We start from the raw sequence: 20,002 nt of genomic DNA, 5'->3' as shown, positions 1-20,002 counted from the left end.
GAATTTTAAAATCGAGCATTGGCGGACCGGGATTCAATCTGGGTGAGCACGCGCAGGGGTGATGGACAGTTTCAAAGCTAAGCAACGTGTGCAGGATTGGAGAGACAGTACGACTCGGAATAATTGGCCTGGGGCAGTGAGAACATCTCTTGAGCATTTAGATATTCAGTAGCTGAAAGAGGCAGGGAGATGAGATCTTTGTGTCTATTTATCCTGGCATCTGCAAAATCCATCGTTTCTCAATGACCAATATCTTTCTTCCCCTTTCCCTGCTTTCCTGATAAGGTTTTATTTTCAGTCGCTGTATTTGCTTCGAACATCTAATTCCCCGGCATCTGGAGGAGCAGAGGAAGCTGGAGGAAAATAACAGACAGAAGCAGAAGGAGGTGGCAGGGGAAACAGGCAGAAAATGTGAGTGTCACTTGGTTCAAATGAGGCATGAGAGGCCGGCGTTACCTTGCACCTTTCCAAGGAGATGCGTTGATCAGGGAGGTGGGTTTTGGAAATGGAAACAGTTACACCATCAGCTTGTGATAGTATTTCCCCTCACTGTCCATTCCATGTTCATCCCTACACGCACTTGGTGATTTCATTCTCTGAACAAGTCTTTCGTGTTCTGACAGTAAATGCCATTTTGTCCGAGCAGCTTGTTTGGGGCGCAAATGACCTGAATTTCAAAGGACAAGTCGGAAAATCAGCGTTGGTCGGCTTGCTTGCAGGAAAATTGCAGCAGGTTCCCTGGTGGTCTGGTGGTTGGGATTCGGATGCAGGTCGGGTTGGTTTTCTGGAAGGAGCAAATCAACTGGGCCGTAAAATCACCTCCAGCCGAATGCACCAAAAATTGTTCCATTTTGTGAAGGACTGAATGTCAGGACTGGGATTCGAACCCACGTCTCCACACGACCTGAACGCAGCGCCTCGGAATCCAGACTCCCAGAAACAGTCGTCACATTCTCTCATTTCCACATTAAAACCCAAAGAAATTTTCACCCATTCTGGACTTCGTTGAATGCTTCAGGAGGGCCGAGTGACTGAGTTACAATCTCCCCAGTATTTCCTACCCATGTGCTCGGTGTCTGTGGAGCTTTGACCGGGCCGTGGTTACATGTTTCCCAGGGAGGGGCAGTAATGCGATGTCTGAGGCTGCATTCACTGCTTTCCGCCGGTAGCGGGTAATTGGAGAGAGCGGGACCGGACAGGCGGCCTCAATGTTGCAGCTTGTCGCGACCTCACTCACTCCGGGGGCTGGGGAACAGAGTAAAACTGATGGCTTTGTTGCCGCGGCTGAAATGCGGTTAAAACCTGTTGTTATTAACCAAGGCAGCGCTGCAGGATCATTTAATGATCTCTCACAAATCAACTGAATGTGCAGCATTGAGAGGAGTTTTCTGCATCGTCAGAGCAGGGAACGGGAGTGAGGGAGAGACACTGCCGGTATCTTTGTATTGTTTGGCTGTGTGTAGAACTGTACAGAGAAAGAAAGAATACACCGGGGCTGTGAGATATTGTATTTTATTCATATTGAACCTCAATATGAATTCTTCAACTCTTTACATTTATTCGTTTTTAATGAGGATTTTTTTCAAAATAATTCCACGCAATTTCAAACCAGGGTCTTTTCGTGTATTCGGCGAGAGTGATAAACGCCACACTGCGGAAACTCACTCTGTAAATTATTCGAGAAACAACTCAGAAGAGAACTGCGCTTCACAAATGTTTTCAATGCGGGAGATGTGTTCGATTCCCGTTCAGGGAATACTTTTTTCAAAACAGTTTACTGTATTAATTAAGCAAAACTCATTAAACTCTGTAAAAAAGATGAATAATTGTTCCAATCGCCATTAATCAACCGGTAACTTTCTGTTTCAGACTGAAGGAAATCCCACCATGATTACCGAGAGAGTCAAAACTTTAATAAGTTTTTGTGTTTTGCATGTGTTGAATTTTATTCCGTTCTCATTTTGCAGACGGTAGTTTAGGACTTGGTTAAAAAATGTTCCGTGCTTATGACACCAGGAATCTGGTGCAGCCTTTGTTAAATTCCCCACCAAACTCAAACACAACGGTAACTGCTGCTCCACTCTGTCATACAACCCCAACTGGTGCCCCCTCATTTAAAAAAACCTGAACAAGTGCCCCCCAACTATTATACAACCTCAAGTGTGCATATGCAATGTGTGAGTGTTTTTATTTGACTGTGAGATTTATGTAATAGCCGCCTCCAATCCCTCCGTGTCTATGGGAAGTTTGTGAGTGACGAAAGTCGAATCGCGCCCCGACAATACTGGAACATCAATGTCCGGGCTCAGGCCACTCGACGACGCTCTTTGCCAGTGTTGTCCAATCAAAATGGCTGACTAACCGCAGGTGTGACGATGGCTGTTCCCCAGCTCTCGGAGTGAGAGAGGCCACGACAGCAGCAACATTCAAGCCGCCTGTCCGGCCTCTCTTGCACCAATGAACCGCTGCCGACGGAAAGCACTGAATCCAGTCTCAGACCGCGCGTTACTGCCCCTCCAACGGGAAACAATATTCCACGGAGCGACCAATCCTCCCCATACACCGAGCACAGGCACAGGAAAATCCGAGGAGCCTGTGGCCTGGTCACTCGGTTTTCCACCAGGATTAACCGAGAACCAGAAAGAGTGAAACGGTCACTAGGCCTCTGTGGGAAAATCAGAGTAAGTGAATTCATCACTTTGTAATCAGGATGGCCGAGCGGTCCAAGCCGCTGCGTTTAGTTTGCTGTTTTCTCGAGTGACGTGGACTCGAATCCCCCTTCTGACGTTTTGTCCTGGAAAAGCACCGAACTCTTTTTGTTCTTTCGGTTGGAGGCGATTTTTTCGACCCAGTCGATTTGTTCCTTCCAGAAAACCAATCAGAAAATCAACCCGCCATCTGTCCACGGCAGGTTTATTTTTGTTTGTTGTAAGAATATCTGCTCTTGGGGTTCAGCAGAACACGGCCCGTCCAAACAATACATTGTGACACAGACCAGTGTTCTCCAATACCTTGGCCACTAAATAAAAATGAGTAATGAACACAGTCTTTGGGCCTTTGATCTCAATACTCATGTTCGCATGCGGTTTGCATGTGAACTTTAACCTTTTTGTGTTGTTGGTGAAATGACAAGATGAAAAGCAGAGTGTGCGAGTGTTGTTTCGTCGTTGTGAGTGTTTTACTTCCTTGGTTACTGAATGGTGAAAGATGTTATGAAATACACACTTGTGAAGTCCAATTCCCTGTATTGTGAGTGTGAGGTGCTTTCTACTAAAATCCGTGCATGTGAATAAAACGGTGTCGCCATCGCAATACCTGCGGTTAGTCAGCAATTTCTATTGGACAACAGTGGTATAGAGCGCAGTCGAGTGGCCTGAGCCCGGACATTGATGCTCCAGTATTGGCTGCTATTACATAAATATCACAGTCAAACAAACACACTCACACTTTGTAGATACACACTTGAGGTTGGACAATAGTGGCGGAGAGGATGATTATTATTAGTTAAGGTTTTTTAATGGAGGCGGCATTTGATGGGGTTGCAAGATAGAATGGGGGCAATAGTTACCGTTGTGTGTTAGTGAGGTGGAGAATTTAAATTCTTTTTAGATTCCTGGTGACATAAGCACGGAACATTTTTAACCGAGTCCCAAAATACCGCCTGTATAATGAGAATGGATGACAATCAACATGGGCACAACACAAAAAAAATTATATTTGTGACGGCGACTCGCGAACCATGTTAGGGTTTCCGGCAATCTGGAACAGAGCGTTGCAGGTTGATTAATGGATTTGAATGACGCACCCGGGAGCGGGGATGGCCGCATGGTCCAAGGCCATGTGTTCAGATTGCGTGGCTTCGTTTTCTGGTCGTGATGTTCAGCACTTCAGCATAGAATCATAGAATGGTTACAGCACGTTAGGAGGCCATTCGGCCCATCGAGTCCGTGCCGGTTCTCAGCAAGAGCAATTCAACTCGTCCCACTCCCCCGCCCTATCCTCGCAGCATTGCAATGTTTTCCCTTCCAGTACTTATCCAATTCCATTTTGAAAGCCGCGATTGAATCTGCCTCCACCACCCCTCAGGCAGTGCATTCCAGGTCACAACCTTTCGCTGTGTAAAAAAGTTTTAAGAAAGCAGACGGGATCCTTGGCTTTATAAATAGAGGCATAGAGTATTAAAGCAAAGAAGTTATGATGAACTTTTATAAAACACTGGCTCGGCCACCACCGGAGTATTGTGCCGAGTTCTGAGCACCGCACTTTATGAATGATGTGAAGCCTCGCTGTGCAAGAAGTATTTCCTCATGTCGCCTTTGGTTATTTTGCCAGTCACCTTAAATCTATGGTCCTCTGGTTCTTGACCCCTCCGCCAATGGGAACAGTTTTTCTCTATCTATTCTGTCCAGACCCTTCATGATTTTGAATACCTCCATAATATCTCCTCTCAACCTTCTCTCCTATAAGGAGAACAACACCAGCTTCTCCAGTCTATGTACGTCTCTCATGTCACTCATTCCTGGCATCATCCCAGTAAATCTCTTCTGCAGCCGCTTTAAGGCCTTCACATCCTTCCTAAAGTGCGGTGCCCAGACTGGACACAATACTCCAGTTGTAGCCGAACCAGTGTTTTACAAAGGTTCATCATAACATCCTTGCTTTTGCACTCTATGACTCTTTTTATAAAGCCGAGGATCCCATATGCATTTCTTAACCGCTTTCTCAACCTGCCCTGCCAACTTCAACGATTTGTGCACATATACTCCCAGATGTCTCTGTTCCTGCACCCCTTTTAGAATGGTACCCTTCAGTTTATATTCCCTCTCCTCGTTCTTCCTACCGAAATATATCATTTCACACTTTTCTGCGTTGAACTTCATCTGCCACGTGTCCGCCTATTCCACCAGCCTGTCTCTGTTCTTTTGAACTCTATCTTTATCCTCCTCATGTTCACTACCCTTCCAGTTTTGTGTCACCTACAAATTTTGAAATTGTGCCCTGTACACCCAAATCCAAGTCATTAATAAGTATCAAAATCAGCAGTGGTCCCAGTACCGACCACCGGGGAGCATCGCTGTACACCTCCCTACAGTCGGAAAAACAACCGTTCACCACTGCTCTCTGTTTCCTGGTACTGAGCCAATTTCGTATCCATGCTGCCACTGTCCCTTTTATTCCATGGGCTTGAACTTTGATGACAAGCCTATAATGCGGCAATTTTTCAAACGTCTTTTGGAAGTCCATTTCAACGTCATCAGCCGCATTACCCTCATCGACCCTCTCTGTTACCCCATCAAAAAACTCATTCAAGTCAGTCCAACATGACTGGCCTTCAACAAATCCGTGCTGTCTTTCCTTATTTAATCTGCACATGTCCAAATGGCTATTAATTTTGTCCCGGGTTATAGTTCCTAAAAGTTTCCCCACTCCCGAGGTTAAACTGACTGGCCTGGAGTTGTTGAGTTTATCCTTACACTTTTTAACATGTGTGTAACCACTGTACGATCACTGCACCACACATCAGTTACGGTAGTGTTGCCCCGACCACAGCAATGCCGCACACAATACTGCTGAGGAAAGAAGGGTTTTAGGGGAGGCAGAAACAGGAGAAATTATAATGGGGAATAAGGAGGAAATGGTAGAGACGTTGAACAAATATGTTGCATCTGTCTTCACAGTAGAAGGCACAAAAAAGTACCGGAAATCGTGGTGAACCAAGGATCTAATGAGAGTGAGGAACTTAAAGTAATTAAGATTAGTAAAGAAAAGGGACTGGATAAATTAATGTGACTAAAAGCCGACAAATCGTCTGGACCTGAAGGCTTACATCCTCGGGTTTTAAAAGAGATGGCTACAGAGATAGTGGATGCATTTGTTTTCATCTTCCAGAATTCCCTCGATTCTACTGCGATCCCCATCGATTCTAAGGTAGCAAATGGAATCCCGCCATTCAAGAAAGGAAGGAGAGAGAAAACAGGGAAGGATAGGCTAGTTAGGCTGACATCAGTGGTGGGGAAAATGACAGAATCTATTATTGGGCTGTGATGCAAGAACACATAGAAAATCATAATGTGATCAGCCAGAGTCAACACGGTTTTATAAAAGGGAAATCGTGTTTGACAAATCTATTCAAGTTTTTGAGGGTCTGACTAGCAGGGCAGATAAGGGGGAACGAATAGATGTCGTATGTTTGGATTTTATGAAGGCGTTTGATAAGGTGCATCACAAGAGGTTGTCATACAAGATAAGGACTCGTGGGGTTGGGGGTAATATATTAGCATGGTTTGAGGATCGGTTGACAGACAGAAAACACAGAGTAAGAATAAACGGTTCATTTTCGGGTTGGTAGGTTTTAATAGTGGGGTGTCGCAAGGATCAGTCCATGGCCCTCATCTATTTACAATCTATATTAATGAATCAGATGAAGCGACCTAGTGTAATGTAGCCAAGTTTGCTGACGGTACAAAGCTAAGTGGGAAAGTAAGCAGTGAGATTGACACATAGAGGATGGAAAGGGTTAAAGACAGTTTAAGTGATTTGTCAAATCGGTAGCAGATGAAGTATAATGTGGGGAAATGTGAAATCATCCACTTTGTAGGAAGAATAGAAAAGCAGAATATTCTTAAAAATGTGAGAGACTGGTAAATATTGATATTCAGAGGGATTTGGGTGTCCTTATACAAGAATCACAGAAAGTTAAAATGCAGGGACAGCAAGCAATAAGGAAAGCAAATGACATGTTAGGCTTTATGGCATGGGGTTGGAGTATAAGAGTAAGGACATTTTGCTGCAATTATACAGGACTTTAGTGCTACCACGCCTGGTTTACTGTGTACCGTTTGGGCCTCCTTACCCAAGGAAGGATGTACTTATCTTAGAAGCAGCGCAACGAAGGTTCACTAGATTGATTCCTGGGATGAGAGGGTTGTCCTTTGAGGAGAAATTGTGTTGATTGGGCCATCTTCGTCTGGGGTTCAGAAGAATGAGAGGTGATCTCATTGAAACGCAAACAAAATTCGTTGAGGCCTTGACAGGGTAGAATGGTGACGCGTGCTTTCCCCTGGCTGGAGAGTAGGAACATAGGAACAGGAGTAGGCCATTCAGCCCCTCATGCCTGCTCCGCCATTTGATAAGATCGTGGCTGATCTGTGATCTAACTCCATGTACCTGCCTTTGGCCCATATCGCTTAATACCTTTGGTTGCCAAAAAGCTATCTATCTCAGTTTTAAATTTAGCAATTGAGCTAGTATCAATTGCCGTTTGCGGAAGAGAGTTCCAAACTTCTACCACCCTTTGTGTGTAGAAATTTTTTCTAATCTCGCTCCTGAAAGGTCTGGCTCTAATTTTTAGACTGTGCCCCCTGGTCCTAAAATCCCCAACCAGCAGAAATAGTTTTTGTCTATCCACCCTATCTGTTCCCCTTAATATCTTATAAACTTCGATCAGATCACGCCTTAACCTTCGAAACTCTGAAGAAAACAACCACAATTTGTGTAATCTCTCCTCGTAACTTAACCCTTGAAGTCCGGGTATCATTCCAGTAAACCAACGCTGCACTCCCTCCAAGGCCAATATGTCCTTCCGAAGGTGCGGTGCCCAGAACTGCTCACAGTATTCCAGGTGCGGTCTAACCAGTGTTTTGCACAGCTGCAGCATAAATTCTGCCCCCTTGTACTCTAGTCCTCTGGATATAAAGCCAGCATTCCATTTGCCTTTTTGATTATTTTCTGCACCTGTTCATGACACTTCAATGATCGATGTACCTGAACACCTAAGTCCCTTTGGACATCCACTGTTTTTAACTTTTTACAATTTAGAAAGTACCCTGTTCTGTCCTTTTTTGTTCCAAAGTGGATGAACTCACATTTGTCCACATTGAATTCCATTTGCCACAGTTTTGCACTTTCACCTGATCTATCAATATCGCCAGGTTTTCATCTGCACTGCTTACAATGCCACCAATCTTTGTGTCATCGGCAAACTTAGATATGAGACTTCCTATGCCGTCATCTAAGTCGTTAAAAAATATTGTGAATAATTGAGGCCCCAAGACAGATCCATGTGGGACACCACTAGTCACATCCTGCCAATGTGAGTACCTTCCCATTACCCCTACTGTCTGTCGTTTTTCGCTCAGCCAACTTCCGAACCAAGTCCGTACGTTTCCCTCGATTCCATGGGCTTTTATCGTTCATGGGCTTTTATCGTAGCTAACAGTCTCTTATGCGGGACCTTATCAAACCTTCTGGAAGTCCATATAAATAACATCCATTGACATTCCCCTGTCCACTACATAAGTCACCTCTTCAAAGTCTTCAATCAGGTTTGTCAGGCACGACCTACCTTTCACAAATCCATGTTGGCTCTCTCTGATTAACTGAAAATTCTCGAGGTGTTCAGTCACCCTATCCTTAATTATAGACTCCAGCATTTTCCCAACAACAGATGTGAGGCTAATTGGTCTATAATTCCCCGGTTTCCCTCTCTCTCCTTTCTTAAAAAGCGGAGTGACATGTGCATGAGTCGAGAACAAGGGGTCATGGTCTCAGAATTTGGGATCGGCCATTAAGGATTGAGTTGAGAAAAACAAATTCTTGACTCGCAGGATTGTGAATTTTTGGAATTCTCCACCCTAGAGGGCTGTGGATGCTCAGTCGCTGAGTACAGTCAAAGCTGAGGTCGATGGATTTTTGGACACTAAGGGAATCGAGGGACATGGGGATCGGGCGGGAAAGTGGAATTGTGGTAGAAGATCAGCCATGATCTGATTGAATGGCGGAGCAGGATCGAGGGGCCGTATGGCCGAATGCTGCTCCTATTTCTTCTGTTCTTATCTATTGGTGTACAGTGGAGAGTGCACTTTCAGTCACTCCCTGTAGTCTCAATGAATGCACCAATAGTTAGAATGGATGTAGTTAGTGTTCAAAAATATCAGGAGAAAACTTAGAGACTCTACCAATATTTGCAAAGGCTACAGAGTTCTTGCTATTAATTTATGACAGGGTAAGGCGATAACTCTTATTTCAGAGGATCCACACACTCTACAACCGTTGCAAAGCGATCCAGACAATGTACCAATATTTACAAGTAGATCCAGAGCCTGCACTAAACTTCACTGGACGTGGAGAGACTGGACTAATATTTACATGGGATCCAGACACTGTGTTAGTATCTAGAGAGGGATGCAGCGATGGTGCCAATATTTATGGGGGGTATCCAGAGATGTTTCAATAATGATGGGAAATCTTGAGATGGCCCAATTATTTTAGAATTCTCCAGAGCATTTATCGGTGTCTGTAGAAATATTTGCAGGGAAACCCATAGACTGTGCGAATATATACAGTACAATCCAAAGATTATACCGTTACTTAAAGGTAGACCCAGAGACTGTACCAATATTTGCAAGATAATCTATTGACTTCACAATATTGACGGGGTATCCAGAGATTACACCAATATTGGCAGGGTGGTCTTCAAGCTGACTGGTGAAATGAATCAGTTTCTATCTCTGAGTGTAAACCCAACCCTTTAGAAATGGGTCGAAACGAATTGAAATCAACTTCAAAATTACGTTCAGAAATAATCTGCAATCTGTAATTGAAGTTGCTCTCGCTTCACACCGATGCTGTCACACCGATGCGGGTCTCATATTGTCTGTTCTTCCAAATATTCATTAAAATAATGTATTGGGCTTTTAGATTTACAACTGTGTAACATTTGGATAAATATATGTCGTGATATAAAATATATTGGGTTGAAAGGCGTTAACTGAATCTGTTTATTCAGTGACTGTACTTCAAGTTAGCCTCCACGGGCCCTAATTGTTTCACTGGAGAGTTTCACTCTGCTATAAATAAGAAGCTCCTTGAAATGTGTTATCCCATCGTGTCAGTGGAAGTACCACCTCCGGCATTAACAGGGATCAGCGGCTCGACAGAGAGTGGGAGAAAGCGTCTGAATCTGAGAACAATAAATTGGAATGTTACAAGAATGGGCCATAATCTGAGGACAATAGATTGGAATGTTACAACAATGGAACCGAATATGATTACAATAGATTGGAATGTTACAACAATGGAACCGAATATGATTACAATAGATTGGAATGTTACAACAATGGGCAGGAGTTTCTCCTGGGAGTTTGATTATCTTTCTGCAAATTATGATAGACTAAAATTAGCTGTTCGGATATATTTGGCAGTTGTGATTATTCAAAAGATTTACTATCCCATCCTCGCTGTTGCAGGTTTTCCTGGTAATATTCTATCTTGTTAATTCCCGAAACCATGTTTAACTGTATTACTGTTCTTCTCATTTACTTCCCCTTCCTTGCTGTTGTTGCTGCGCCTGGTAAGTCTCGAAATCAACCTGTTGATTCTGTAATCCACGATTAACTGTACTTCTTTTCCTCTCATTTATTTCATCCCGTTCGCTGATTTTGGTGATCCTGGTGAGTTCTATATCGAGCTATTATTTCAACATGCCATGTTTCAGTCTATTTCATTTCTTGTAATTTACCATCCTCTCCTTTCTGATTTTAGTGTTCCTGGTCAGTCTCTACATTCAGCTCTTAATTCCATAAAACAGGTTTCACTGTATTATTGTTCTTGTCATTTACAATTCCCTCCTCGCTTCTATTGGTGTCCCTGGTAATTCTCCATATCCTATATTCAGCTATTAATTCCATAAGCCATGTTCCACTGTATTACTGTTGTTGTAAATTACCATCCACTCCTCGCTGCTGTTTGTGTCCCTGGTAATTTCTATATCAGCTATTAATTCTATAACACCTGTTTCACTGTTATACTATTCTTCCCGTTTACTGTCTGCTCCTCGCTGATGATGCTATTGTTGTTTCAGGCTCTATATCCAGCTATTAGTTTGTAAACTACCTTTCATTGTATTCATGTTCTCGTAATTTACTGCCCCATCTTCACTTCTCCTGGAGCTGCCGCAAAGAATGCATATGTATATGGGGTTTTCGGGACGCAAGATGTAACTACGATGTTTGCTGGTTAGTCTCTGTATCTATATGGGATTTCAGTGGAGAAAATGTCATTACGGGGTCTCCTGGTAATTCTCCATATCGACATGTGTTTCCAGGATACGAGATGTAATTACGCGGTCTCCTGGTAAGTCTCTGTATCTACTTGTGTTTCCAGGATGCGAGATGTAATTACGCGGTCTCCTGGTAAGTCTCTGTATCTACTTGTGTTTCCAGGATACGAGATGTAATTGCGCGGTCTCCTGGTAAGTCTCTGTATCGACTTGTGTTTCCAGGATGCGAGATGTAATTACGAGGTCTCCTGGTAAGTCTTTGTATCTACATGTGTTTCCAGAATGCGAGATATAATTAGGGGGTCTCCTGCTAAGTCTCCATATCTACATGTGTTTCCAGAATGCGAGATATAATTCGGGGGTCTCCTGGTCGGTCTCTGTATCTACATGTGTTTCCAGAATGCGAGACGTAATCACGGGCTCTCCTGGTAAGTCTCCATATCTACATGTGTTTCACGAATGCGAGATGTAATTACGGGGTCTCCTGGTAAATCTCGACATCCATAAGTGTTTTCAGGATCGAAGATGTAATTACGGGGTCTCCTCCTAATCCTCTATATCTGTATCGGTTTCCAGGATGCGTGGTAATTACGGGTTCTCCTTCTAAGTCTCACTCGCTGCATTATATATCCGGGATGGGAGGTGTAATTCTGGGCTCTCATTTTCAGTCTCCATATCTATCTGGGCTTTCTGCGATGGAAGATGTAATTACGGAGGTCTTCTGCTCAGAATTTATATCTATTTGGGGTTTGCAGGATTGCAAATGCAATTAAGGGATCCCCTGGTAAGTCTTTTTCTGTAGATGGTTTCCAGGATGGAAACTTGGTCTCCTTGGAAGTCTCCAAATCTTTATGGGGTATCAGGGATGGGAGTTATATTTACAGGAATTCTTGGTATGTCCCGATATCTGTATGGGTTTTCCGGGATGGGAGATGTAATTACGGGGACTCCAAGTAAGTATCTGCACCTATATGGGGTTTCTGGAATGGGAAATAAAATTACGGGGTTCTGCTGCTAATTCTGCATATCTATATGCGGATTCTGGGATGGGTGATGTAATTACAGGCGTCTCCTGCTAAGTCTTCATATCGATACGAGGTTTCCGGGACGGGTAATGTAATTACGGGCACTCTTCTTAAGTCTTTATATCTTTAAGCGGTCTCTGGGATGGGTGATGTAATTGCGGAGGTCTCCTGCTCAGTCTTTATATCTATGTCGGGTTCCAGAATGGGAGATGTAATTACGATATCAACTGGCAAGTCCCTTTATCTGTATGGGTTTTCCGGAATGGGAGATCAAACTACGGGAACTCACGCTAATTCTCGATAATTTATATGGATCTTCTGGGATGGTAGGTGTAATTACATGGTCTCCTGGTAAGTCCATATATGGATATGGAGTTTCTGGGAAGGGCGATATAATTGCGGGGTCTCCTGGTAAGTATTTATATCTATGTGGGGTTTTTGGGATGCAAGGTGCAATTACGATTGTCCACTGTTAAGTTTCTCTATCTATGGGGTTTCCGGGATGGAAGATAGAATTACAGGGTCTCCTGATAAGTCTCCACATCGAGATGGGGTTTCCTGGATAGAAGTTGTAATTGCAGGATCTCTTGTATTATCTCTATATCGATATGGGGTTTCCTGGATGCAAGTTGTAATTTGAGTGTCTCTTGGCAAGTCTCTATATCTATTTGGGTTTTTCAGGGATGGAAGTTGTAATTACAGGATCTCTTGGCATGTCTCGATATCGATATGGGTTTTCTGGGATGGAAAATGTAATTGCGGGGTCGCTTGGCAAGTCTCTATATCTAAATTGAGTTTTTCGGGATGGAAGTTGTAATTTGAGTGTCTCTTGGCAAGTCTCTATATCGATATGCGGTTTTCCGGGATGGAAGATGTAATTTCCTGTTCGCTTGTTAAGTCTCCATATCTATATGGGTTTTTCCGGAATGGAACTTGTAATTAGAGGGTCTCTTGGTTAGTCTCTATATCGATATGGGGTTTCCAGGATGGAAGATGTAATTACGAGGTCTCCTGGTAAGTCTCTATGTATATATGGGGTTTTCCGGGATGGAAGAAATAATTGCGGGGTCTCCTGCTGAGCCTCAATTATTATATGTGGTTTCGAGGATGGGAGATTTATTTGCGCAGGTCTTCTGATTGTCATTACTTCCAGGATGTGCCTGAATGAGTTTCTGTATTTACAGGATGTTCCAGAGTGAGTGTCTGTATTACAGGATGTTCCTGAGTGAGTGTCAGTATTGACAGAATATTCCTGGGTGAGTGTCAGTATTACAGGATGGACCTGGTGAGTGTCTGTTCTTACAGGGTGTTTCTGAGCCAGTGTCAGTAATGACGGGATGTTCCTGAGTGAGCGTCAGGATTTACCGGAAGCTCGTGCGTGAGTTTCAGTATTTACAGGATATTCTTGTGTGAGTGTCAGTATTTACAGGATGTTCGTGAGTGAGTGTCAATATTTCGAGGAGGATCCGGAGTGAGTGTCTTTATTTACAGGATGTCCTGTGGCGAGTGTCAGTATTTACAGAATATTCCTGGGTAAGTGTCAGTAATGACAGGTTGTTCCTGGGTGAGTGTCAGTATTTACAAGATGTTCCTGGGTGATTGTGAGTGTTTAACGAATGTTCCTGGGTGAGTGTCAGTATTTACAAGATGTTCCTGGGTGATTGTCGGTGTTTAACGAATGTTCTTGGGTGAGTGTCAATATTTACAGAATGTTCCTGTTTGAGTGTCAGTATATACAGGATATTCCTAGGTGAGTGTCAGTATTTACAGAATGCTCCTGATTGACTGTCTGTATTTACTGCATGTTCCTGGGTGATTGTCAGTGTTTAACGAATGTTCGTGAGTGAGTGTCAGTATTTCCAGAATGTTCCTGTTTGAGTGTCAGTGTTTACAGGCTGTTCCTCGGTGAGTGTCAGTATTTATAGATTGTTTCTAGGTGAGTGTCAGTATTTCCAGGATGTTCCTGACTGAGTGTCAGTATTTACAGGATGCTCCTGGGTGAGTGCCAATATTTACAGGATGTTGTTAAGTGGGTGTCAGTATTTGCTGGATCTTTCTAGGTGAGTGTCAGTGTTTATAGGATATTCCTAGGTTAGTGTCAGTATTTAAAGAATGATCCTGGTTGAGTTTCAGTATTTACCGGATGTTTCTGAATGAGTGGAGTGTCAGTATTTGCTGGATCTTTCTATGTGTGTGTCAGTAATTATAGGTTTTCCTAAGTGAATCTCACTATTTACTGGATGTTCCTTTGTGCGTGTCAGTACTTGTGGGATGCATAAACTTCTTTTGTATTCCCTTCAGTTTAAAATCTGAGAGGTTATCTAATCGACGTGTTTAAAGTCATAAATGCATTGAATCGGGTAGAAACCGACAACATGTTTTCTATTCTGTTGGAATCCAAAAGAAGAGGGCAAAATATTCCATTTTGGAGCGAAATCAGGAGGCACTTTTTCACACAACGGGTAGCGGAAGATTTGAACACTCTTCCCCCAAATGGCTGTGTGTATTGGGTCAATTCACATTTTCGGGACTGAAATCGAAAGCTTTTTGTTTATTAACAAATGATATGGATCAAAATGGGGGTAAAAGGAGTTGAGATGTAGATCAGCTATGATCCAATTGAGTGGTGAACAGACTCGAGCGGTTGAATGGCCTCCTCCTGGTCCTGTGTCCGCGGTTCGCATTGACTTATTGTTATAGAATCTGTACATACCAACGCACTCGGGGATTGCCTGAATGTGCACGCTCCCTGGTAACCCTGTAAATATTGACTCACCCACCCATATAAACACTGACGCATTCTGGCGTCTGACTGAATATGCACACTCTCTGGCAATGCTTCGTTAAGCCTCAGCTGAAGTATTGTGCCCAATTCTGGTAACCATACTTTAGAAAGTTCGTCAAAGAAATAGTGCAGAGGTCATGTGCAAAAATGATAGCCGGGATAAAGGATTTCATTCTGTGGAGAGACGAGAGAAGCTGGGATTGTTCACTTCGAGCAGAAAAATCCATGCGGAGATATAATAAAGGTGTTCAAAATAATGAGGGGTTTTGACAGAGTAAACAAGTCGAAACTGTTTCCACTGGCAGGAGGGTCGGTAACCAAAGGAACGGGTTTATAATCATTGGCAAATAAAGCAGGGGGAGATGAGGAGAATGCTTTTTTATGCAGCGAGTTATCATGATCTGGAAAATGCATTGTCTGAAAGGTGGTGGAAGAAGATTCAACAGTAGCTTTCAAAAGGTAATTGGATATATACTTGAAAAGGAAACAATTTCAGGGTTGTAGGGAAAGGGCAGGAGAGTGGGAGTAACTGGATAACTCTTTCAAAGAGCCGACACGGGCACGGTGGGCCGAGTTTCCTGCTTGTGTGCTCTATGATTCTTTTATTGCATGAAATATTGGCACTGTCCACCGACCCTTGTATTGACTGACACGGTCAGAGGCTGAATAAAAAAATCAGCATTAATAGGGGATTTAGTGACTGTACCAAACTTTCAGGGGTTTTCAGGGACTGTGCCACATTAACACGGGATCCAGAGACTTTACGAATATTGAAAGTTGGATCTATGGACTTCCCGAATATTTATGGGGGCGCCTCGATTCAGTGGCCATATCTACAAGAGTTAAAGGGACGGTACGATGTTAACAAGTGGGTCCAAATATTATGACAATATTTGCATTGGAACCATAGATTGTATTAATATTTACACTTGTATCAAAGGCTCTACCAATATTTACAGGGGGATCTGAATCATTGGAAACCTATTATCTTTCATGTGTAATTTAATCCCGTTCTTTTATTTACTTCTCAATCCACTCCTGATTCCAGCAGAAATCCTTGATTGTTTCTCTATTTCCCAGTCCAATCACTATTATTGTATTTAAACTCTGTCTCCAGTAGAAAGCCGTATCACAAGTATAATAATCAGATCCATCACTGGATTCAGTAACAAAGCAGCAAATTTCACCCCGAACTCCATCAAACTGCTGCTTTTGCTCCCAGCCTGATGTATAATTTCCCTGTTTATTTTCCTTCCTTACAGTTAACTTAGTGACGATTGTGATCCTGTCCCGAGATCAGTGCGGTCTCTCCAAATGTGTCACTCGCTACCTGGTGGCCATGGCAGCGGCGGATCTACTGGTCGTTATCATCGATCTGATATTGAGGCAGATTCCGATTGTTGATTCCGAACAATTCATTTTCCTGTCCGACATCCCCGTGTGTAATATCCACGCCGTCCTGCTTTATGCAGCTACAGACTGTTCTGTCTGGTTCACCGTCACTTTCACCTTTGATCGATTTGTGGCCATTTGTTGCCTGAAACTGAAAACTAAATATTGCACCGAGAAAATGGCGGCTGTGGTTCTTGGAACAGTGACTGTGCTGAGCTGTTGAAAGAACAGCACCTGGTACTTTATGTTATCGAGTTGGTATACTCTTGGTAACCTCCCCTGGTTTTGTACTGTATTCGGTCGTGTTAACGATTCCCGGGTATGGGGAGCAATCGAACTCCTTCATTATATTCTAACCCCGGGTGTCCCATTTGTTCGGATTCTGCTGCTCAATGTTTTAATCGTCAGACACATTGTAGTGGCCAACAGAGCCCGCAGGAGACTCCGGGACCACAGCAGTGAAGAGAGTCCCAGTGACCCAGAAATTACGAGTCGAAGGAAGTCCATTATTTTACTGTTCGTCATCTCGGGGAATTTCATGCTGCTATGGGCGATGTTTATGTTGTATTCTATATGGATACGCGTGTTGGGTTTCACAGGTCAGACTGTAATTCCGCCTATCGTTCTCATGGAACTGGGATTCATGCTCCAGCTCCTGAGTTGCTGCACGAACACTTGTATTTATGCTGTGACCCAGATTAAATTCAGAGAGCAGTTGAAGAAAATGCTGAAATATCCCTTTTCTCTCATTGCTAAAACATTTAAATGATGAGAACAACAGAAGAATTCCCAGCATCATATTCTGTCCGACCCGCTCCGCCCCCGAGGTCTGTGATATGGAGATATTGGGGTCAATCGGCTGTGACACTGAACCAGTCCAAAATGCTATCATCGGTTCCCAATTTCAATGGAGGTTTGGGTCCGATCACAACTTCTAGGGTCCCTGCGGTGCTTCTTGAATGGGGCCGGGAATTTCACTACTGCTTCCTGTCGAGACATTGTGGGACTGGCCAATCGTTGGAAGATGTATGAAATTATTGAAAGAAATTATCAATTAAACTTTCAGTAACATGACGGAAGACTCCTTTGAACATTTGTAAACTTAAATGGACAACAAGTGAACATTTGCACAGTCACAGAAACAACCGGTAAACATTAACAGACTGAAGGAAACACAATGTAAACATTAACAGTCGCATAGAATGGCCATATAATTATTAACCGTCTCACAGAAACACCCTCTAAACATTAAAATTCACAGAAACCACCTGTAAACATTAACAGTTTCACAGAAACATGTTGCAAATAATAACATACTCACAGAGAGACACTGTAAATATTAATAGAATCACAGAAACACTGTAAACTTTAACAGACTCACACAAAAACAATGGAAACATAAACAGACTGTCAGAAAAATTGTAAACATTAACAGATTGAAGGAAACACCCTGTGAACATTAACAAGTCTCACAGATACACGCAGCAAGCACTAAAATACTTCCCTCTTTCCATACTAATACATTGGCAGGCACTTCCTGTCAGCAATGAATCACTCTCAGAGATCCCCAGGATGTGATAACAAACTGACAGAAGCATCCTGTAAATATTACCGTTGATAAACAGACCACAACACTGCCAGAGGTTTCCTGTAAACAGTAACATGCTCCCAATGACTCATGAGTATTATCACACCGATAGATTACACAGGTTAATATTAACACTCTCACTGAGACACTCTGTACTTCATCGCCCACGGCCAGAGACACCCTCTGCACAGTAAAACACTCCCACTGATCTCAGGAATATTAACACCCTGACAGAGACATAGGTGAATATTAACAACAATAACTCACATTTATACAGCACCTTTAACGTAGTGAAACGTCCCAGGGCGTTTCACAGGAGCGATTATCAAACAAAATTTGACACCGAGCCGCCTGAGGAAATATTAGGACATGTGACCAAAAGCATTGGTAAAGAGGTAGGTTTTAAGGAGCGTTTTAAAGGTGGAAAGGAAGGGTGAGAGGCAGAGAAGTTCAGCGAGGGCACTTCAGAGGTCAGGCGGCTGAATGCATGGCCGCCAATGGTGGGGCGATGCAAATCGAAAACGCAAGAGGCCAGAATTGGAGGGGCGCAGAGATCTCGAAGGGTTGTCGGGGTGGTTTCAGAGATAAGGTGGGGCGAGGCCCTAGATAGATTTGAAGACAAGGATGAAAATGTTAAAATCGAGGCGTTGCAGAACCGGGAGCCAATTTCGGTCAGCGAGCACAGAGGGGTGATGGGAGAACGGGACTTGATGCGAGTGAGAATTTGGGCAGCAGAGTTTTGAATGAGCTCAAGTTTGCAGAGGGTACAAGGTTGGAGGCCGGCCAGGAGAGCATTGAAGTAGTTGAATCTGGAGGTAACAAAAACATGTATGAGGGTTTCAGCAGCAGATGAGCTGAGGCAATGGGTGGAGACGGGCGATGTTACAGATGCGGAAGTAGGCGGTCTTGGTGATGAAGAGGATATGGGGTCAGAAGTTCATCTCAGAGTCAAATAGGACGCTGAGGTTGTGAATGTTGTGGTTCAGCCTCACACATTGTCCAGGGAGAGGGATGCAGTCAGTGTCTACGGAATGGAATTAGTGGCAGGGACCGAAGACAAAGGTTTCGGTATTCCCAACGTTTAATCGGAGGAAAATATCTAATACTGGATGACCGACAAGCAGCGTGACAAATCAGAGGCAGTGGAGGGGTCGGGAGAGGTGGTCGGGATGTGGAGCTGTGTCTCGTCAGCAGCCTGACCTGGTTCCTCCCGTACTGAGCGTGATTACTATTGCAACAACACATCATCAGTGGGGTAAAACTAACCTGTCTCACGACGGTCTGATCCGAGCTCACGTTCAATATTCGTGTGTGATCAATCCAGCGCTGGATGAAGTCAACTTCACAATGATAGGAACAGCCGACATCAGAGAATCAAAAAGCGACATCCCTTCGAGCGCTGGATCGCCACAGGCCGTCTGGAAGCTGACGTTATGTTCTCGGATGATCTCGGCGAGGGGCAGCATGAGGAGGAGAAATTGGTGGGGGCCAAGGAGAGAGCATTGGGGGGTTCCAGAGGTAAAGGTGCAGGAGCGGGAAGAGAAGCCGTCACAGGTGATTCTCTGACTGCAACTGGACAGATGGGAATGGACCAGGCGAGGACAGTCCCACCTCGGCAAAGAGTCAGGCGAAAGAGCGAACCAAAGTCAGTAGGAAAGGTAGAGACACACAGTGAAAGAAGTGGTGAGAAACAGAGCGGGACAGGTGAGAGAGAGGTCGGAGAGAGAGGGGGATAGAATTAAACAGAAACAGAGAAAAGGTGTGACACAAACTCAGACAGAGCACGAGAGAAAATGAGCATCGCACACTGGTCCAGAATTAATATAGAGAATCGCAAATAGGACCCGGTTCAATCGGCCCCCGTGAACCCTCTTTTTAAACCTCCTTTTAATACCTCCTTTTTATACCAATTGTATCCCCACTTTTTAAAGCCACTTTAAAATGTCATTGGAAACGTCATTAAACCCCTTTTAATCCCTTTTAAAGGTCCTTTTTAAACCCTGCTATTTAACCGATTTCCTCCCCTTTTTAAACCCATTTTTTTGAGAGACTGTCTTTCTCCAAACTCTCCCACTGTGGTTCCTTTTGAAACCCATCTCTTTCTCACCGAGCTAACAGTCTCTCTCCTCACCCCCTTTTAAACCCCTTTCAAA

At 43.7% G+C, this 20,002-nt stretch overlaps 1 pseudogene; it reads left to right on the top strand.

Moving 5' to 3' along the window:
• The first annotated feature begins 10,087 nt into the window (after positions 1-10,087).
• LOC137306975 (probable G-protein coupled receptor 139) lies at positions 10,088-17,030 on the top strand (annotated as a pseudogene).
• The last annotated feature ends 2,972 nt before the right edge of the window (positions 17,031-20,002 follow it).

This window comes from Heptranchias perlo, chromosome X, assembly GCF_035084215.1.
Source record: "Heptranchias perlo isolate sHepPer1 chromosome X, sHepPer1.hap1, whole genome shotgun sequence".
Taxonomy (NCBI): domain Eukaryota; kingdom Metazoa; phylum Chordata; class Chondrichthyes; order Hexanchiformes; family Hexanchidae; genus Heptranchias; species Heptranchias perlo.
This window is presented reverse-complemented; position numbering and strand designations above follow the sequence as displayed.